The 23,006-nt window shown below is 45.0% G+C and overlaps 1 pseudogene; it reads right to left on the bottom strand.

Moving 5' to 3' along the window:
- Window positions 1-876: 876 nt before the first annotated feature.
- On the bottom strand, window positions 877-5,310 carry LOC123131512 (coumaroyl-CoA:anthocyanidin 3-O-glucoside-6''-O-coumaroyltransferase 2-like; annotated as a pseudogene).
- Window positions 5,311-23,006: the final 17,696 nt, after the last annotated feature.

Genomic DNA, 23,006 nt, shown 5'->3' with positions numbered 1-23,006 from the left:
TGACAACAAAACCATCTAACTAAGTTGATGTTTGCTTCTCTGACGTGCTGGCTGCTGAGCTTGACACGTCCGTGCAAACCCTCCACGGTGTTGCGCTTGCCTGGCGCCGCGATGATGGCTGCCTTGTCGGGGGCCAGAAGGAGGATCATCAGCAAGTGGGCATCGTCTTGACATACAGGATGTGGAATGTATGTGTTCGGGGAAGAGGTCTTCAGCCAGCTCATCGGTTCGTGATTTTTTTCTCTGGTTGCAACTAACGGGCATGTTTATTAGTAATTAATAAAAATGGATGTATGCATCACTTGATGCAGAGGCAAGGTGTTATCTTCCTTTCCAAAAAAAGGAAGCCACCATATATTTTTGTCCGTCCGATTCTCTCGATCCTCTCGCTCGCGTGACTCACCCTTCACCTGTCTAGGCCTCAGTTCATGTTGTTGTGAGGGATGGAACTCCCGACCCGTCGTCGAGTTCCAAATGTTGCGTCCAACTGAGAAACTACACGATGGTGCACAGACAGAAGGTTTGCTCGGTTATTACGTAGTCCCATATCGTCCCTATAATTGAACACATCAATTTAAATATGGCTGTGAGTTGAAATCAACAATACTCCTGGAGGATCAATCGGGAGAGGATGAGGAGTGGGTCCCCTATATCCCTACGGAGACCAAACGCAAGAAGGACTAAAATTAAATCCCCGGCATATATGCCCCGTTGCAACGCCCCGGCATATATGCGCTAGTTTCGTACATATATATGCCAATATGAATATGTGTATTATTCATGATCAGGAGTACAATACATCATTCGTGATAGGAAGTGTGAAATATAATTAGGTATGCATGCATGAGAAGGATATTGCACAAATCCTGTATATCACTAGCTTATTTCATGGTGATGAAGCCATGCAATGGCATCATCGAAGCACTTTTGGAACCTCCGCATGCCATCTGGACGCAGAGAAATGCCGACCTCCAAGCCATCGCCGGCGTTTCTCCCGCGGCTCTCCGCCACCGCCATTGCACCGGTCCTTGCCACAGACACGATCTCCACCTTGGCCGGCCTCCCGAACCCGAAATCAACATCATAGACCCGGAACCTTGGCGATCTGGCTGCGGTCAGCAAATCACCACCACTCACGACGGCCTCTCTTATCTTCTTTCCCCACAACTCTGAAAGCTTGAATCTGAGAGAGATTGAGCTTTCAGGAAGAAAAATCACATGGGCTAACGCGAGGCCAAATCCGACGTTTCAAAAGTTGGATCGCGTGTTGCCTAGCGTCGAATGGGAACAGAAGTTTCCATTTGTAACAGTTCAGGCTCTTTCTTGTGGAATTTCTGACCATACACCGTTATTTGTTGATTCTGGTGAGGCCACCCATTTGGGAAATAAAATTTCGTTCACCTTTGAGCTTGCTTGGTTTGAGCGAGATGGCTTTTTTGATCTCGTAGTCCAGGGGGACGCGAACACTCAATTCTTTCACATGATCACTAATGGTAAACATAGAAAGAAGAGGATCTTCCAGCTTGAACAAGATGAAGGAACGATTTTAGGGCAGGAAAACCTCAAATTATACATTACCGAGTATTACAAGCAGCTGTTTGGACCCCAGAGGATAATTGTGTGTAGTTGGATGAGTCCAGGATTGAGGATGTTCCTCAACTAACAGCAGTGGAGAACGATATTTTGGCGGCCCCGTTCACTAAGAAAGAAGTGTTCGAGGCTATTTCGCAAATGAAAAATAATAAGGCTCCCGGTCCGGATGGATTTCCGGCTGAGTTTTATAAGAAGTGCTGGCACATCATTAAGGGGGATCTGTTGCCCTTGTTCAATGATCTCTTCTCGGGGCAGCTTCAGCTTTTCCAACTGAATTTTGGAACGATAACCCTCCTTCCTAAGAAAACAGAGACTCTCAGAATTGAGCAATTTAGGCCAATCTGTGTTCTTAATGTTAGTTTCAAAATTTTCACCAAGGTCGGGACTAATAGGCTCACACGGATCGCGCATGCTATGGTGCAGCCTACCCAAACTGCTTCATGCCGAACAGGAACATCCTTGAAGGGGTTGTGGTCCTTCATGAAACGCTGCATGAGATCCACACAAAAAAGTTAGATGGAGTTGTTTTCAAGGTGGATTTCGAGAAAGCGTACGACAAAGTCAAATGGCCTTTCCTTCAGCATGCCTTATGCATGAAGGGTTTTGATGAAGCTTGACGACGCCAGGTAGAATCCTTCACGCAAAAAGGGAGTGTTGGAATTAAAGTGAATGATGATATTGGTCATTATTTCCAGACATACAAGGGCCTGGAACAAGGTGATCCAATGTCTCCTATTCTGTTCAACATTGTGGTTGACATGTTGGCGATTCTGATAGGAAGGGCCAAGGAGGCCGGTCAGGTGGGTGGATTGGTGCCTCATCTAGTTGATGGAGGTGTATCCATCCTGCAGTACGCTGATGATACAATCATCTTTATGGAGCATGACCTGGCGAAAGCGAGAACTATGAAGCTGGTGTTATGCTTATTTGAACAATTGACCGGACTGAAGATCAATTTTCATAAAAGCGAGTTGTTCTGCTTTGGTGAAGCCAATGAGGAACAAGAGGCTTATAGGCATTTGTTTGGGTGCAAATTGGGGGCGTTACGTTTTACTTACTTAGGTATACCCATTCACCATCGTAAGCTGACAAACAAAGAATGGAAGAGCATCGAAGACCGGTTTGAGAAGAAACTAAGTTGCTGGAAGGGCAAACTCGTGTCTTATGGAGGCCGACTGATCCTTATTAATTCGGTGCTCACGAGTATGCCTATGTTTCTCTTATCTTTTTTCTAAGTCCCAGTTGGTGTTAGGAAAAGGCTGGACTTCTATCGATCCTGGTTCTTCTGGCAGAGTGATGAAACAAAGAAAAAATACCAACTAGACAAATGGGATATCATCTGTCGACCAAAGGACCAGGGTGGCCTTGGTATTAAGAATCTTGAAGTCAAAAATAGATGTCTTCTCAGCCAGTGGTTGTATAAACTTTCAGTTGACACCGAGGCCACGTGGGCGCAGATTCTTCGTAGTAAGTATCTGCAGTCCAAGACGTTGTCCCAGGTGACTGCGAGGCCCACAGACTCGCCACTTTGGAAGGGGCTTATGAGAGTCAAAGCTGCCTTCTTTAATAGAACTATGTTAATAGTCGGTAATGGTAACAACACTCGCTTCTTGGAGGATACTTGGCTTGGTGAAACGCCATTGGCGCTTCACTATCCATCCCTGTATCGTATTGCTCAACGATGTGATACTCTTGTTGCCACGATTTTGCAGTCCATTCCCCTTAATATTCAGTTTAGGAGGGCGCTTGTGGGCGACCGGTGGGAAGCATGGCTTCATTTGGTGAGTAGACTGATGGGGGTTCAGCTATCTCAACATCCCGATAAGTTGTGTTGGAAACTTACTAGGTTTGGTGAGTTCACTGTCAAGTCGATGTATATTGATGTCATTAACTCAAGTGTTATTCCTAGTTCCAAAGAGGTTTGGAAAGTCAAAGATCCTTTGAAAATTAAAGTGTTTATGTGGTTTGTGCATAAACAAGTCATTCTAACAAAGGATAATTTGATTAAGCGCAACTGGACAGGATCTACTAGGTGTAGTTTTTGTCAACGGGACAAAACCATCAAGCACCTCTTCTTTGGCTGCCCCTTGGCAAAGGATTTGTGGCACACCGTGCATATTGCCTTTAACATTACTCCTCCGAATTCGGTCAGTATGTTATTTGGAACGTAGCTTGTCTGGATTGAGTCCGAAACAACCATACACATTCGCGTAGGAGTATGCGCTTTGTTGTGGACAATTTGAAATTGCAGAAATGATTTGACCTTTAACAGAAAAACGAATATTCATTTTTTGCAGGTTTTATTCCGAGCTACTGCGCCGGTCCGTATGTGGTCCTTACTCACTCCGATGGAAGCCAGGGAGCGTTTGGTTACTGGATTTGTCCGGTGGAGATGGTAGCGCGGGTTATCTTCAACCGGTTTGGATGGCGGTCATGTAATAGGATAGACAATTAGTTTACCTATCTTTATTTTGCCAGCCGGTTGTGGCTTTTGGGCCTTGTGTTTCTGGCGTTGTGGCTCTCTGTGAGCTCACCGTTATTTTGTTTTCAGACTTTACGACCTTGTTGAACAACTTTATTTATTTATTTATGTGGCAGTATGCATCGTTCTGATGCAGAGGCCGGGAGCCCCCTTTTCAAAAAAACAACTCTGGTGACCTCGTGCCACTGGACTCCTCGATCGCTGTAGCCACCGCGGTACACGCGACCAGGAGGCCGCTGGCGGCGGCAGCCACAAGTTGTGCCTTGGGCGCGCCCTGCATGGCGGGGCCAATGCAGTTACCAAAGTAGTCATTTGGGATAGGATCGGGCTTCATCCGGGAGCGGTGGTTAACAGAAATGGCAATGTAGGTGGTGTGGCCGCCACGGATTGCTTCGTCATCGTCTTTAGCTCGCTGGTAGCATGACCAGATAAAGCCCAAGGTGGCAACCAGCGAGGAGCAGCGCGGCGGCGGTGCTCGCGCCTCGCCGGAAGCAACCAACACGACTTCTTTGATGCGCTGTATGTCTTGCTTGGACAACGTGAAGGTGGCGAGGAGTTTGTTGTTGGACATCTTCACGAACTCCCACTGGCCGCGGCTCTTATGCAGACGTCGTAGAACGGTAGAAGCTGCTTGGGTCCTTGACGAGCCTTCTGTTCATGACAGGGGTTGGCTGCAGCTGCATGGCGGCCGCTCCGGCTGCAGCTTCCGCCCAGGTGTGGAGAAAGCGCGTGGAGGATGCCCCATCGCAGGCGGCATGGTGCAGGACCATACCGACGGCGAGGCCGCCGCGCAGAACAGTGGCCTGCAGGGCTAGCGGGGCTCCCTCAGAAGCTCTGAGAGTTGGCACAAGCGGTAAGATCTTGGCGACCTCCCTCGGGCCGTCCACCGCCAGCTCATCAACGTCGACCTCGTACTCGGCGACGGTGAAGGCGACACTGTCACCGGGATCGTAGTGCAGTTCGTAGCGGTCGGCGGTGCCGGGCGTGAGGCGGAGGCGGCCAGCGAGCGGGTAGAAGGCGTGGAGTGCTTGGGAGAGTGATGTCTTAAGGTTGGAGAGGACATGGCCGCGGTTGCAGGGGCTGAGTCGGTAGAAGAAGAGGCGCTCCACCGGTGGGGAGTTGAGCCAGATGATGTCCAGAAAGGTTAGCGGGAGAGAGGTCTCCAGCACCCCCGCTGGCAACGGTGCTACGACGGCGGTCTCTAGCACGATGAGCTGCGGACAAGGTAGCGCCATTGCTCCTTATGTTATGTTGCTTGGTGATGGGATGATCTCAATTATGCAGCCGAGCAGAGCATGCAGCTAGCTCTATATATATTATAAGGGTCTGTCTAGATCTCAGTCGACTAAGACTTAGCGAAGTCTAAGTCGACTGACGTCATATATAAATTAATTGATCGCAGGTTAAACTCTGTTCGCATGTCTGGAGTCAGTTTCCTGTTTGTTTTGGAGTCAATTACATCACCGATGCTTAAACTTGGCTCGAAAAGTCATGGTAGTGCTAAAATTTGCGGTGTACATTGAATCGGTGCAACAACTTAAATTCCTTGTGCAAATACGGTGCAAATCACAGTTGAATATGCCTCCGGGGCTGACTAGGCACGCCAGCATGGCATGGGGCCCGCTGTCAGCGACCAGACTGAAGAGGCAGGGCGTGTGGGCTCTTTATTTGCAAAAATACCCTCAGATTTATTTTTTCAAGAGAAAGCCCCAGCAAGGCGGGTCCCGTGTGTCAGTACAAGGTGTGAGTAAAAAAAATATGTCCGGCTCGGTATTATACACAAACATTTTTTTACACTCGTGGCTAATATTTAAAATATACAAAATATTGAATACAAACATTTACGAAATATTTATGACCATTCATTTGTGACCTATATTCAATTTACTTTACATAATTTAAGTATTACCACTATTGAAAATTCACATCAACATTTTATTTTATAAATTGTGAATATTAATTATTATACAAACATTTTCTTAAATGATATCCTTATGTGTTACAATTTAAGAAATATTTGTATTCTTATACGAGAATTTATTTGAATATATTTGAACTGTTTTAAATGACTCATACAAATATTTGCATATTTACTAATTTAATTATATGTATATTTATAAATTAATAAGTGGATATTTTGTGAAAGTACATGAAAATTTTCTAAATGTTTTTTCTTTTATGTCTATGTACATTATTTATAACACATGATTATTGTTTACATACATAAAGTACTTCAGCCGTTCCTATTTATAAGTATTTTTAGAGATTTCAATAAGAACTATACAGATATATATAGACATATTTTACAGTAATATACATTCACTTATTTTGTTCTGTATATAGTCTTAATTGAAATCTCTAAAAAGACTTATATTTAGAAAATGAGGGATTATATCCGCAAAAAAAAAAGGAAAGGAGGGATTATACTTGTTGTTTGGAGGCAACAATTGTCTTTGGTTGGAGTGGCAGGTTCGACTGCAGGTCTTTTTGTGGTCGCTAGTTGGATTCCCTCCCTATCAACTTTTTTAACTCGTATAGAAAATCTCAATTTACATTGTTTAACGATACTAACATAAAATATTTGTATTCAGATGAGACAACAAATTCCCAAGGCTGTAGTGGCTAGTTGCCCATGCCCCGTACATTTAACGATTTTATTTCTCATATATATGTAGGAAGCTGAGAACTAGTATTTATTTTAACCCACGTCGGGGGGGGGGGGGGGGGGGGGGGGTTGTGGAAAAAATATTAAGACTGTTTTCGCAAATAAGCGGGCCACACGCCCTTGTCTCCGAATTTGAGTTGCTGACAACGGGCCCCATGCCATGATGTCATGCCTAGTCAGCCCCATGGACGTATTCAGCAACAATTTGCACCGTCTTTGCACGCCTAAGCCAAGTTGTTGTACCGGTTCAATGTACACAACAAGTTTTAGCACTAAAGTGACTTTTCTTGCCAAGTTCAAGCACCGGTGGTGTAATTGACTCTTTGTTTTGTGTTGGCCTGCGTTGGCTCATCGCGTGGGCTGCTCTTGGGCTTTATTGACACTGTCCATTCGTTGTGCCTGTGCCTGTGTTTGTTTTTTTATTTTTTTATTTGTGTGTTTTACTGGAATTGCTAGAATATTGTCCTGTTGGTGTATTGCTACACACAATGTAGCTCTTATCTTTTACGCTAGCATTGCTAATGCTCTGTTCCTTCTTTTTGTGTCATCTTGTTTTTCTTAATCTTTTTTTTTAAAAAATATTTTGTATTTTTAAATGATAAAGAAATATTTGATGCAACAAATAAAAAAATTAAAAACAAACAAAATATAAAGAAGAAGACAATTTAATTGTCCGTGACTGACGAATAACTATATGCGGCCGACTAGTGTGAAAATGCGTATCAATACTATTTTGGAAGGGGAAAAAGTAATTTGCATGCGAATGGCATGTAATTGTATGCGACATGAAATTGTGTCTGATCGAGGACATGCAATTGCATGCCGCTGACATGTGTGCAACTGGGTAGACGGACAAGCAACTCATGTGGCCGACATGTGTGCCACCTGATGGCAAATACTAAAAAAAGAAAACAATTATGTTTGCTAGCAAATATTCAAAATACAGATTTGAATATTCCCTCATCCCTCACAAAACAATAAAGAGTTGCACTCTCTTTGAAGACATGCAATTATAGTCGGGAGACGCTTGCACTTGGGTGCATAGTAGCAACTGCAACAGTACTGAATTGGAGTTGCAATCAGAAGACGCGCATGCAATTGCGTAACTATTGGAAGACATGCAATTGCAGTTGGGGCGAAGCTTGCAGTTGCGTGCCTACTAGCAAACTCCCTTCACAACAGCATTAAAAATGTGTCCAGAGGATCTGGACAAGAAACTCTTCTCTCCTTTAATATGCTCCTTTTTTTGAGAAAATGAGCTCCGCTTTCAGAATCAGATACAAAAAAATAATCTTCATCCTTGGAAAAACCAAAGAAAGGCAAAAAGAAAAAGGAAAAAATGTGTATGATTTCAAAAAATAAGAAAAAAACACATACTGGTTGTGAGATCGGGTGTTTGATTTGTGTTTGCAGGCATGGCAGAAAACGGGGGTGTTATGGTGCTCGTGTGACACATAGCGAGGGTAGGGGTTTCACGGGGGAGCTGCCCCCCTTCCGACCAAGCAAAAAAGTTGATGAGGACATCAATACCATTGTTACACCCACATCCCCTGCTGCTACATATACTGGACCAATTACTAGAGCTCGTGCACGCCAATTAAATTACCAGGTACTTTCTTTTCTTGGTAATGATTCTAATGTTCATGAGAATATGATGCTGCCTAAATTGGATACATTTGTTGTGCTTACAAATGAAGGGCCTAGATTGGAGAAGGATAAACATTGGAGTAAGAACAAGCATGAAGATGATGGCATACGCAAGGGGAACTATATCAGAGTTACAAATGATGATTTTAGGACGGTGAAGCCACCATAATGAGTGCATGAAGCCTTGGGCGAAATATACAAGATGCTACTTCATAACTTTCGTCCACAGGCTATTCTAGGTGTTGCGTCACCTTATTATTGGGCCAGGCCCATGTAATTTCGAAATACTTGATTATAGGCTATTTTTAGAGTCCGTATGTGTGGGGAAACAAGAGATAGGGTTGATTTCGGACCCCTCCCTCAAGGGCCACGAAATCCACCCCCCCCTCTTCCTCCATATATATAGCCCTTAGGGCGTCGCTTAGACTTTGGGTTTTGTTTAGATTAAAAGTTCGCCATAGCTGCAACTTTGCGTACTTCGTTTGTGTTCAACGACCAGACAAAGGCGTCACAGAACCCCACCTTCATTAATAAAGCTTTCCTCTGTTATTCGCAATATCCAGATAGCAATCTTAGTTTCTTGCTTGTTCTTCGTTTGCTTGCAGGAAATAGACCTTCGTGGTCAGGTTGATCGTGCTCCGGCGTGGTCAATAACCTCTCGGAGTTGGTTTAGCGATTGCTAAGGTGCGACATCCTCGCACGTTCGTAATCGGATCATCAAAGTCGATTCCACCAAAACGATAGCCACCATTTCATCGAAAGACGGGACACCTTTGCCTCTATCAAAAGTCTAGTTGCGAAAAACGTTTGTAAGAAGACATGCAGTTATAGTCCAGGGGACAACACTTGCAATTTCATGACTAGTTGCCCCCTCCCTCTTGTTGCCACCCCTCCGACAAAACAAAGGCGGCTAGTTGCAACTAAGTTAGAAGACATTAAGTTGCGACCATGCTAGAAGACATGCAGTTGCATGAGATCCTTCAAGTAAGTTGTCATCGGTGCATGCAATAAAAATTGCTCTCTAAATATGTATGATCTATTAGTACGAAGAAAATAAGCTTTATACAAACTTGTGATAGGGAAGAAATAAAAGCGGCGGACTGGATAATAAAGGTCTCTATCACAAGAGGCAATATAAAGTGATGTTCTTTTGCATTAAGATTTAGTGCATCAAACCTTGAAATCGCATGACAACCTCTGCTTCCCTCTGCGAAGGGCCTATGTTTTACTTTTATCTTGTACCCTTATACATGAGTCATGGTGATCATCACCTTTCCTTTTTACACTTTTTCCTTTGGCAAGCACTTTGTGTTGGAGCGATCTGGATATATATATATATATATATATATATATAATATATATATATATATATATATCCACTTGAATGTAGGTTTTCATAAAGTATTATTGTTGACATTACCCTTGAGGTAAAAGGTTGGGAGGCAAAACTATAAGCCCCTATCTTTTTCTGTGTCCGATTAAAACTTTGAACCCATAAATATCACATGAGTGTTAGCAATTGTGAAAGACTATATGATAGTTGAGACTGTGGGATTTGCTAAATCAAAGCTCTTACATAGACCCTTCATGAAAATAAGATGAATTGCAATTGTTTGATGACTAAGAGCACGGTTTGTTAGTTTTCAAGAAAGTTTATGATATATACTTTAAAATGTGAATAGCTTGTTACTTGATCATGAGAAGTCTTATGAATTGAGCTACTGTTATGATATATAATGATGCTAGGAAAAGTGATTGGAACTATATTGATCAAACTTATGCATGTGCTAGGATGCATACTTCATAAATTATATCTTTTATCATTTACCTACTCGAGGACGAGCATGAATTAAGCTTGGGGATGCTGATATGTCTCTAATGTATCTATAATTTATGAAGTATTCATGATATTATATTATCCATCTTAGATGTTTTATATGCATTTATATGCTATTTTATATGATTTTTGGGACTAACCTATTAACCTAGAGCCCAGTGCCAGTTTCTGTTTTGTCCTTGTTTTTGAGTTCTACAGAAAAGGCATACCAAACGGAGTCCAATTGACGTGCCATTTTTTTATGATTTCTTATGGACCAAAAGAAGCCCCTGGAGTGAAAGAGTTGGGCCAGAAGAGTCCCGGGCTGACCACGAGGGTGGAGGGCGCGACCACCCCCCTGGGCGCGCCCCCTGCCTCGTGGACAGCCCGGAGACCTCCCTGACGTGAGACCTGCGCCAAAACTTCCCATATATACTGAAACCTCCAGAAAATAATCTAGATCGGAAGTTCCGCCGCCGTAAGCCTCTGTAGCCACGAGAAATCAATCTAGGCCACCTCTGGCACCCTGTCGGAGGGGAACATCATCATCGGAGGCCATGGAGGAGGATGTCGGAGGGGCCATAATCGCCATGAAGGCCAAGGACCAGCACTAGTAGAAAACAGGGCTTTCGTCCATGCCAGTTTAGCCCATTAGTCCCGGTTCAATCCAGAACCGGGACCAATGGAGCTATTTGCCCCGGTTCGTGAGCCCAGGGGGCCGGCCGGGCCACGTGGGCCATTGGTCCCGGTTCGTCCGGACCTTTTGGTCCCGGTTGGTGGGACGAACCGGGACCAATGGTCCTGGCTCCTGGCCCACCACTATTGGTCCCGGTTGGTGGCATGAACCGGGACCAAAAGGGTTACCTTTAGTCCCGGTTCATGCCACCAACCGGGACCAATGGTGATGCCTATATATAGCCCCTCGCGCAAGAGCAGAGCACACTGCTCTGTTTTTTCTGGCCGAAGGGGAGAGGGCTTGGTGGTGCTCTAGCTCACCTCCTATGCACACAAGGTGTTCGATGGAATGCCCGAGCCACACTACTTAAGGTTTCTCCTCTCCAAGCTCGACCGCCAAGCTCCATTTTCCTCAATATTTATCTAGGTTTAGCGGTCCGTCACGCCCCGTCCCCGTCTTCACCGCCGTCGATCACCCGCGCCGATCTCATCGCCGGCACCACCGTGGTGAGCCTCTTGTTCTTATCTTCTTTCTGAAAGGAAAAATATTATTACTTGTTTGTTTAGATAGATACTTGTATTATTTTCTTACTTTTATTATTGCATCTTATATAGTGCGCCGATGGTTTTGGTATCCGCCCCCGTCGGCCCTCGTCCTGTCTATGATTCGGATGTGGTATATATTATCTTTTCATAACTATTGGTTCATTTATTGTTTATGAAAATTATGCCGACCAACGTGACATAGATTTTATTTATCTAGGAGGTTGTTGAACCGGAAATTCCAACCGACCCTATTGTCGAGAGGTTAAATTTAGTTGAAGAAGAAAACAATTTCTTGAAGGAAAAAATAAAAAAACTTAAGGAGGAGAAGATGATATTGGAGTTGCATGTTGCGGATGTCGTCGATGATCACAAGATCAAGATGGATGCAATGCGCTTGAAGATGAGAAAGATTAGAAAATATGCCATTCATACCGAGGCTTGGTATCATTATGCCGTTGGATCAGTTGTTACCTTGGTTGCGATTATGATCGCATTTGTTTTCGCATTGAAATGTTTTACATAGTTTCAATGTATGGTTTAATTAATTTAGATGCTCTGCAGAGCTTTATGTTGTTAGATGAGAACTATGTATCTACTTTGGTTTTTATGTGATGATGAACTTCTATTAATTTGGTCACTTAATTATCTATTCATGATGTTCTGTAATGATTTTTGACACACTTAATTATATATAATGCACGCAGATGAACCGGCAATGGATGTACGGTGACAGACACACCTCCGAGTACATTAAGGGCGTGCATGATTTTCTCGAAGTGGCTGAGGCAAACAAGCAGAATGGTTTTATGTGTTGTCCATGCCCTATATGTGGGAATACGAAGTCTTACTCTGACCGGAAAATCCTTCACACCCACCTGCTTTACAAGGGTTTCATGCCACACTATAATGTTTGGACGAGGCACGGAGAAATAGGGGTTATGATGGAAGACGGCGAGGAAGAAGAGTACGATGACAACTATGTGCCCCCTGAATACGGTGATGCTACTGAACATCAAGATGCACCAGACGATGTGCACGATGGTGCTGCAACGGGCGAAGCTGCTGAAGATCAAGAGGAACCAGACGATGTGCCCGATGATGATGATCTCCGCCGGGTCATTGTCGATGCAAGGACACAATGCGAAAGTCAAAAGGAGAAGCTGAAGTTCGATCGCATGTTAGAGGATCACAAAAAGGGGTTGTACCCCAATTGCGAAGATGGCAACACAAAGCTCGGTACCGTACTCGAATTGCTGCAGTGGAAGGCAGAGAATGCTGTGCCTGATAAAGGATTTGAGAAGCTACTAAAAATAATGAAGAAGAAGCTTCCAAAGGATAACGAATTGCCCGACAGTACATACGCAGCAAAGAAGGTCGTATGCCCTCTAGGATTGGAGGTTGAGAAGATACATGCATGCCCTAATGACTGCATCCTCTACCGCGGTGCCTACAAGGATCTGAACGCATGCCCGGTATGCGGTGCATTGCGGTATAAGATCAGACGAGATGACCCTGGTGATGTTGACGGCGAGCCTCCCAGGAAGAGGGTTCCTGCGAAGGTGATGTGGTATGCTCCTATAATACCACGGTTGAAACGTCTGTTCAGAAACGGAGAGCATGCCAAGTTGATGCGATGGCACAGTGAGGACCGTAAGAAAGACGGGAAGTTGAGAGCACCCGCTGACGGGTCGCAGTGGAGAAAAATTGAGAGAAAGTACTGGGATGAGTTTGCAAAGGACCCAAGGAACGTATGGTTTGCTTTAAGCGCGGATGGCATTAATCCTTTCGGGGAGCAGAGCAGCAATCACAGCACCTGGCCCGTGACTCTATGTATGTATAACCTTCCTCCTTGGATGTGCATGAAGCGGAAGTTCATTATGATGCCAGTTCTCATCCAAGGCCCTAAGCAACCCGGCAACGACATTGATGTGTACCTAAGGCCATTAGTTGAAGAACTTTTACAGCTGTGGAATGGAAACGGTGTACGTACGTGGGATGAGCACAAACAGGAGGAATTTAACCTAAAGGCGTTGCTGTTCGTGACCATCAACGATTGGCCCGCTCTCAGTAACCTTTCAGGACAGACAAACAAGGGATACCACGCATGCACGCACTGTTTACTTGACACCGATAGTATATACCTGGCAAGCTGCAGGAAGAATGTGTACCTGGGCCATCGTCGATTTCTTCCGACCAACCATCAATGTCGAAAGAAAGGCAAGCATTTCAAAGGCGAGGCAGATCACCGGAAGAAGCCCGCCATGCGTACCGGTGATCACGTACTTGCTATGGTCAATGATTTACACGTAATCTTTGGAAAGGGTCCCGGCGGACTAGCTGTTCCGAATGACGCTGAGAATCACGCACCCATGTGGAAGAAGAAATCTATATTTTGGGACCTACCCTACTGGAAAGACCTAGAGGTCCGCTCTTCGATCGACGTGATGCACGTGACGAAGAACCTTTGCGTGAACCTGCTAGGCTTCTTGGGCGTGTATGGGAAGACAAAAGATACACCTGAGGCACGAGAGGACCTGCAACGCTTGCACGAAAAAGAGGGCATGCCTCCGAAGCAGTATGAAGGTCCTGCCAGCTACGCTCTTACGAAAGAAGAGAAAGAAATATTCTTTCAATGCCTGCTCAGTATGAAGGTCCCGACTGGCTTCTCGTCGAATATAAAGGGAATAATAAATATGCCAGAGAAAAAGTTCCAGAACCTAAAGTCTCATGACTGCCACGTGATTATGACGCAACTGCTTCCGGTTGCATTGAGGGGGCTTCTACCGGAAAACGTCCGACTAGCCATTGTGAAGCTATGTGCATTCCTCAATGCAATATCTCAGAAGGTGATCGATCCAGAAATCGTACCAACGCTAAGGAGTGATGTGGCGCAATGTCTTGTCAGTTTCGAGCTGGTGTTCCCACCATCCTTCTTCAATATCATGACGCACGTCCTAGTTCATCTAGTCGACGAGATTGTCATTCTGGGGCCCGTATTTCTACACAATATGTACCCCTTTGAGAGGTTCATGGGAGTCCTAAAGAAATATGTTCGTAACCGCGCTAGGCCAGAAGGAAGCATCTCCATGGGCCATCAAACAGAGGATGTCATCGGGTTTTGTGTTGACTTCATTCCTGGCCTTAAGAAGATAGGTCTCCCTAAATCGCGGTATGAGGGGAGACTGACTGGAAAAGGCACGCTTGGAAGGGACTCAATAATATGCAGGGACGGATATTCTTGGTCTCAAGCACACTACACAGTTCTACAGAACTCTACCTTGGTGACCCCGTATGTCGATGAACACAAGAACAGTCTGCGCTCCAAACACCCGGAGCAGTGCGACGACTGGATTACATGTGAACACATCAGGACTTTCAGCAGTTGGTTGGAAACACGTCTCAGAGGTGACAGCACTGTTTGTGATGAGCTGTACTTGTTGTCCAGGGGACCATCTTCGACTGTAATGATTTGGAAAGGATACGAGATAAATGGGAATACATTTTACACGATTGACCAAGATGAAAAGAGCACCAACCAAAACAGCGGTGTCCGCTTTGATGCAGCAACCGACAATGGAAATGACACATATTATGGTTACATAGCAGACATATGGGAACTTGACTACGGAGTAGATTTTAAGGTCCCTTTGTTTAAGTGCAAGTGGGTCAATCTGTCAGGAGGCGGGGTACAGGTAGACCCACAGTACGGAATGACCACAGTGGATCTGAAAAATCTTGGGTACACTGACGAACCGTTCGTCCTAGCCAATGATGTGGCACAGGTTATCTATGTGAAGGACATGTCTACCAGACCGAGGAAAAGAAAAGATAAGGAAGCGAATACATCATACAATGAGCCAAAGCGCCACATAGTTCTTTCAGGAAAAAGGGACATCCTGGGAGTGGAGGGCAAGACAGACATGTCTGAAGAGTATGAAAAGTTTCATGAAATTCCCCCCTTCAAAGTCAAGGCTGACCCAAGCATCCTGATAAACGATGAAGATTATCCATGGTTACGGCGCAATAAGCAAACGACACAAGCGAAGAAAAAGTGAAGACTTTCTCCCGCAACTATTATGATGATAACATGCCAACTTTGTAACAGACGAGTATGATACCATTGTCCGTTTTGTACATGCACATGCTATGCCAACTTTTTCAGAGTTCATTTGAAAACTATGAATTTTAAAACCTCGCCAACCGAAGGGCGCTCACACCGGTTTATAAATAAAGCAACAAAGAAAACAAAAAAAGAGTTTCCAAATTTGAAAACTAATGGCACTAACAGAAAGTTTATAATTTTTCTAAAACTAAAAGCAAAAAGAATTAAAAAATAAAGCAAAAAACAACAAAAAATAAATAATGCAGAAAACAGAACAAAAAACTGAAAAAAATAAAAATAGCAACAATAAGTATTTTGTTGTAAGTAGAAACAAAATAAAATAAATAAAGCAACAAAGGAAACAAAAAAAGAGTTTTCAGATTTGAAAACTAATGGCACTAACAGAAAGTTTATAATTTTTCTAAAACTAAAAGCAAAAAGAATTAAAAAATAAAGCAAAAAACAACAAAAACTAAATAATGCAGAAAACAGAACAAAAAACTGAAAAAAAATAAAAATAGCAACAATAAGTATTTTGTTGTAAGTAGAAACAAAATAAAATAAATAAAGCAACAAAGAAAACAAAAAAAGAGTTTTCAGATTTGAAAACTAATGGCACTAACAGAAAGTTTATAATTTTTCTAAAACTAAAAGCAAAAAGAATTAAAAAATAAAGCAAAAGACCAAAAGAAAAATAAACCAAAACCAAAATAAACTAAATAAAGCAACAAATAAAACAAAAAAACAAAAAAAATGCCACCTACTGGGCCCCCACGGCCTGAATACGACTAGAAACCCTATGGGCCAGGATTCAGGCCCGTGGAAGGCCCAGTAGGCCCACAGGCACAGATGGCAGAGTTAGGCCCGAAAGCCTGCTTTAGAGAGGAGCTCGAGAGGGGAGCCGCACCGCACCTTATAAACTGGTGCGGCTCCCTCTCAACTAGCGAGGTGGGACTAAACATTTGGCGCGGGGCAGCACAAGGCCTTTGGTCCCGGTTGGTGGCACCAACCGGGACTAAAGGGGGAATTGGTCCCGGTTGGTGGCACCAACCGGGACTAATGCCACCCTTTAGTCCCGGTTGGTGCCACCAACCGGGACCAAAGGCCGCCGCTTCCCGCCCTTTGGGCTGCTGAAAATTGGCCTTTGGTCCCGGTTGGTGGCACCAACCGGGACTAAAGGGGGGCATTAGTCCCGGTTGGTTCCACGAACCGGGACTAATGCCCTTGCTATATAACCAGGACTTGTGAAAATTTCACATCTCCCTCGCCTCCCTAGCCAGTTGCCCCCGCCGCCAGGCTGCCCAAATCGCTCGCGCGCTCCTCGTCGCCGTCGCCGCCGCCGGCCGCCATCCCCGTCTCCCCGTGCCCCTGCCCCGCGCCCGAGCCCACGCCGGCCGCCGCCCCGTGCCCCTGCCCCGTCCCCGAGCACGCACGGCCGCGCCCCTGCGCCCCGGCCCGCCCCCACCATTGTCGACGTCGTCGCCGGCGCCCGCCCCCACTGCCGCCCCTGCCTCGACGCCGCCCCTCCTCCCCGTTCGGTCCGGCTCCGGCGACCCCCTTTCCTCCCTGTCCCCTCGATCCTCTTCATATAATTTTTTTCATATAATTTTTTTCATATGCATATGTTGATTATATGGATGGATGGATGATGTATATGTTCATTATATGGATGGATGGATGATGTATGCTTTTTTTCATATAATTTTTTTAGGCAGATTTTTAGATTTTTTTAGGCAGATTTTTAGAATTTTTTGTGTATGTATGTTATGTTTATATGTATGTATGTATGTTCATATGTATGTATGTTTATATGCAAAGCATATGCAAAGAAAATGTATGAATGGTCATATGCAAAGAAAAATGTATGTATGGTCATATGCAAAGAAAATGTATGTATGTATGTTCATATGAAAGAAAAATGTATGTATGTATATCTGTTTATATGTCTTTTTTTAAATTTTTTGTTTTTTGCATTTTTATAAAAATGTATATATGTTCTCTGTGTGTATATATGTTTTATGTTCATAGATTTTTATTTGAACATTATTTAAAAAAACAAGCAATACAAGAAGAAGAAAAAGAATGAGAGGAAAAAGGAAAAAAGAAGAGGAAGAAAGGAGAAGAAGAGGGGATAGGAAGAAGAGGAGAAATAAATAAGAAGAAGAAAAAAGAAGAAAAAGAAGAGGAGAAGAAGAAAAGAATAGAGGAGAAGAAGAAAAAATAGAATTTTTTTTCTATTTTTTCTTCTTCTCCTCTATTCTTTTCTTCTTCTCCTCTTTTTTTTCTTCTTTTTTCTATTTTTTCTTCTTCTCCTCTATTCTTTTCTTCTTCTCCTCTTTTTTTCTTCTTTTTTCTTCTTCTTCTTCCTTCTTCCTTCTTCCTCTTTTCTTCCTTTTCCTTATTTTCCTTTCTCGAGGGGTAAGAAGAAAAGAAGAGGAGAAGAAGAAAGAAAGGAATAGAGGAGAAAGAAGAAACTTTGACACGAGGGGGGGGTACCGATACCCCCTCCCCGATAACATTATTTTCCCATGTATATGTATGTTGTGTCGTTGTCGATATAACGAGGGTGTCGAGGATCGCCGAGGGGTCGAGGGTCGGGAACTAGGGTAGAGGGTCGAGGGTCGTTAAGGGGTCAAGGGTCGAAGGTTTCAGGGTCGAGGGTTCCTATAGTGTCAAAGTATTGAAGAAATCCAATAGCTTGTGGGCGTCGATGCCCACGTCGATGCCCACGTCACTTGTGGGACATAGATGTACTGTTCAACGCCGACCCCCTCCCGATAGCTTCAACACGTGGGGGGGGGTCGATATTACCCCCTCCTAGCTTGAAGCGTTCTCGAGGCCACCCCCTAACCCTTGAAGCGTTGTCGAGGCCACCCCAAACCCTAGAGAAGCAGCGTCGAGGCCACTAATATGATTCCTTATTGTGATTAGCTAGCTAGTTCTACGTTTGCCACTAATATATCCATATCTGTCATGTTTGAATAATAATTGCCATGTTGTAAATATTTGTAGAAACTATGGACACCCCCCGAGACGAAGCACAAGAAGCGTTGTTGAGGGACATAATCGCAGAAGGAAGTGATGCCCTCTCCTCGATGTTTCTCAACGACAACGATGGTCTGGAAGGAGAGGGTGAAGAAGCAGCTGGCCCTCTCCTCATTGATTTACATGGCTCCGATGACCCAATGCCGGTGCAAGAAGGAGAGGGTGAAGAAGTAGACCGTGAGGACGGCTCCGGTGATCACCAAACCGAGTCCGGCCAGGTATATATATTAGTTAAGCCTGTGCTGACTAGCTAATTGATGCATTCATTGTTTTGGTATGTACACATATTAATTAACTCTCGTCTTTGTTCTTTTTTCTAGCCCTCCGGATCGAGCACAACTTCGGTAAAGAGACGAGGCCCGAAGAAAAAGTTGAGCTCGGATGAAAAGTTTGAGATCATACAAATCGCGCGCGACGGCCAACCGATTGAACCCTACCGGACAAAGAAGGCATTTGTTGCTCAGTGTGGGGTTCTGGTTAGGGACAAGATCCCGATCAGCATCCAGCAATGGTATAAGCCTAAGAACGAAGACCCTGAGGTGTCTTATGTCAATGAGATGCAGAAAGAGAATCTTTGGACTGAGCTGAAGTCAAATTTCACCCTACCGCCGGAGGATGATCCGGAGAAGCCAGTTATAGAGCCATTAATCAAGTCTTTTGCTCTGAGGAAGATGGCAGACCTATTCAGGAATTGGAAGAAAGACCTCAATAGGTATGTCGAAAAAAATGAGACACCAGAATTCATTGGCAAATATGAGAAGATCAGAGATGACTGGCCCGCATTTGTGGCCCACAAGACATCGGAAAAGAGTAAAAAAATGTCGGCGACAAACAAGAGAAATGCTGAGAAGAAGAAGCTTCACCATCGCACGGGGTCAGGTGGCTACCTCGTAGCCCAGCCTAAGTGGGCCAAGGCTGAGAATGATCTGCTTGATAAAGGGATCGAACCAGAGACAATGAACTGGCCAGAACGTTGCCGGACTTGGTTCTTTGGGGCCGGCGGATCCTTGGACCCTATAACAGGGAAGTGCATTTGGACGGAGGAACAATTGGACATACCAGTCAAGAAGCTTCAGCAATATATCGAAGCAGCGCAGCAAGGGACGTTCGTTCCAGACAGGGAGAAGGACGAGCTCACAATGGCCCTCGGCAATCCTGAGCACCCTGGACGGACACGAGGCACGCCAGGCTCCGTTTCGTGGAAGGCTGGATTTCCGGACGCAGGGGGTTACAAAACCCACGAGAGGAGGAAGAAACTGGAGCAGAGCCAACTGCAGTCGCTGCACGAAAGGGTAATGGGGCTAGAGGAACGAGAAGCAGATCGCAGCAAACGACCTGCCGAAGCTTCCCCCGAAGCTACCCCGCCATCTCAGCGGAAAAGCAGCGTGGCTTCCACCGAGCTGCTTCAGCCAGAGCATGCCTTGACGGCTCCTGCCAGCTATCCCGTGGATGCTATCACGGATGCTGAAAATTGCCACCTTATGGCGCAATGGAGCAATTTGAAGGTCAAGGCGGCTGTTGGCTCTGTTTATCCTACTAAACCCGACTCAACTTTTCACGGCCGGCCGATTCCAGAAGGATATGCTAAGGTGATGGTCGATGAAATAACGGAGGGATTTGAGGACCTCCGGCTTGACCACCCTATCGGTGAAGGGGAGTATCGGCTGGGTTCTGCTCTGAAGACTCCATGCCTATGGCGGAAGGATCTCATCAACCTTCCGAATTGGACGCCTCCGCCTCCTCCTCCTCCTCTGGCGAGTCAGGGCACTCCGCCTCCTCCACCGGCGAGTGACGATCAGGGCACTCGGCCCGCTCCTTCTCCGGCGCGTGGCGGCACTCCGCCTCCTTCTCCGCCTACGCCGGCGCGCCCGAGCAGCTAGCCTCCTCCTTCTCCGCCTCGTCAGAAAGAAGACATCCGCTCCGTCTACTCTGTCGGCGTCTAGCAGTACAACCAAAGGCGGGAGGAGATACAGATTCGGTCCTTCTCTGAAGACTCCAGAGAAGTTACCGTACGAGAGGAGCGAGGAGGAAAACGCGAAGATCGCGCAGACCGAAGTGGATGACTGGTTTCAAGGGTTGAAAGCAAAGAGACATCCACCTCCAGAGGAGAAGGTAGATCCGGTGAAAGGGAAGCGCACTCTGGCTGCCCTGACAAAACCACCCAAGTCTCCGCCGAAAGGCAACTATGAGCGCATTATTGGAAAGGCATTTGCCGAAGCGGAGAGGTCGGGAAGTACTAAAAGTGATCAAAGGATGAAAGAACGACGAGCTGGGAAACAAATTGCCCAGCTCGGCGAACAAGCGAAGCAATCGTGCCCCCCGCTCAAGGTGCCTGCTAGCGACATCGTCGATCCGAGGATGGTGCCCGGTTATGGCAATCCTGCAAATTACCTGCCCGACGATGTACATTATGATATCTTGGAGGTGCGGATACAAAGATACGAGTACGGGAAGCCTCTCGTCAAAGATGAAAGTTCTCTATCAACGATGATGCGAAGATTGCATGATTGGTACATGAAAACCTGCAAAGAGTCTGAGGGGAGGAATAGTTTGTATATGAGAGTTAAAAAGGAGCATGACCTCCTTGGAATTGAACTGTTGCCTATTCCATTTGAGGAGTTCTATCAGTTTTTCAATCAATTGGCCATCGATAAAGCAACGGTCACCTCCTACTGTCTGTAAGTAGTACTACTTCCGTCATTAAGTCTCTCTATATAACTCAGCCCTTTCATTTGCATGTATTTATAATTATCCTCACTATATTATGCAGATTGAAGATCGCTGAATTGAAGAAAAGACAAGTGGGAGATATTGGGTTCATTAACACGTATCTCATAGATGCAACTGAGGTTCAATATCGTGCCCAAGAAACCGAGGCCAACTTGCTACGATCGTTGGAAATAAATGAACACAAAGATATAATACTCTTTCCTTACAACTTCAAGTGAGTGTTACTGTCTTGTGGCATATTCGGTTTCCTTATTAGTCCAGGTTATAGTAATGTAATATTGATGAGTTATGCATGTGTGCGCAGCTACCACTATATTCTCCTAGAGATTAAGCTTGAGAAGGGAGTAGTAACTGTCTTAGACTCCAAGCGAAAAGATCCCAAGGAGTATGCGGACATGACTGAAATGCTCGAGAAGTAAGTTAAATCGATCATTATCCACCATATCAGCAACTTTGTTCATTTCCTGATATATCAAGTAATTGTTTTCTTTGTCCAGCAGGGTTTGGAGAAAATTCACCAGAAAAGCTTCGGGACTGCCGAAGGAGCTGCAATTTAGACACCCGAAAGTAAGTACTATAGTAGCATGTTCCGCTCATCTACTAGTCATTCAAGCGCTAGTTTCATCAATACCATTTGGCATTCTTGCTTATCCATTTGATTGACCTATATTTCTTGTAAAGTGGTTGTGGCAAGAACAAGGGAATGATTTCTGTGGATACTACGTTTGCGAGTCCATCCGCCACACGACCTGTGAGCGGGGCTACTCCGACAAACAATATGAAGTGCGTAAATAACAATATTCACAATTTTATTTTATTACCATCATTTGTGTTGAGTTTCATTCATTCATATATATATATATATATATATATGTATTGACCCCCTTCTTAAAATTAGATGTTTCGGATGCGGGATGAACTCCTAGCACCAGATCGCATGCGAGCAATTCAAGAGGAATTGGCGGCATTCTTTCTTGACCACGTGATCGCTGAAGACGGAGAATACTATGTGGACCACGCGTCCGGATTTTAGGAGATTATATATTTGTAAAAGATAATTATTGTATATATGTAGCCGGTAGTGTCGGATAGATATACGAGAACTTGTTTGTTCGACCAATCTCTCGGAGAAGGAGAGGTGGTCGATATCACATCTCTCTGTATGCATATATGTTCATGACGATCTTCTGTTTGCTTACTATCTAGCTAGCGTGTCTAGCTAGTCCTCTCTATACGTATGTATGTATGGTACGTAGCGTCGACCAAGCACGGACAAAAGAGAGGACACTTCTCTCTATTAATTAGCTAGCTATAGCACAATATATGAAACACCTAAATTAACCCCCAAAACCCCCCAACCCCCCCCCCCCCCATTTAAAAAAAAACAAAAACCCCAGCCACAGAAATGCTGGCGCGTGGATGCCTATTGGTCCCGGTTGGTACCACCAACCGGGACCAAAGGCCCTCCTGCCTGGGCTCAGCGACAGGCCACGTGGAGGCCCATCTGTCCCGGTTCTGGATTGAACCGGGACTAAAGGGTCAGGGCATTAGTACCGAACCTTTAGTCCTGGTTCATGAACCGGGACTAAAGGCCCTCACCAACCGGGACTGTAGGCCCTTTTTCTACTAGTGCAGAGGGAGAACCTCTCCCCATCTAGGGGGGAGGCCATGGAGGAGGAAGCACAAGGCGGAGAACCTCTCCTCC

The sequence above is a fragment of the Triticum aestivum genome, chromosome 6A (assembly GCF_018294505.1).
Source record: "Triticum aestivum cultivar Chinese Spring chromosome 6A, IWGSC CS RefSeq v2.1, whole genome shotgun sequence".
NCBI classification, from domain to species: domain Eukaryota; kingdom Viridiplantae; phylum Streptophyta; class Magnoliopsida; order Poales; family Poaceae; genus Triticum; species Triticum aestivum.
Note: the sequence above shows the minus strand (reverse complement) of the source record. Positions and strands in the feature narration are given on the sequence as shown.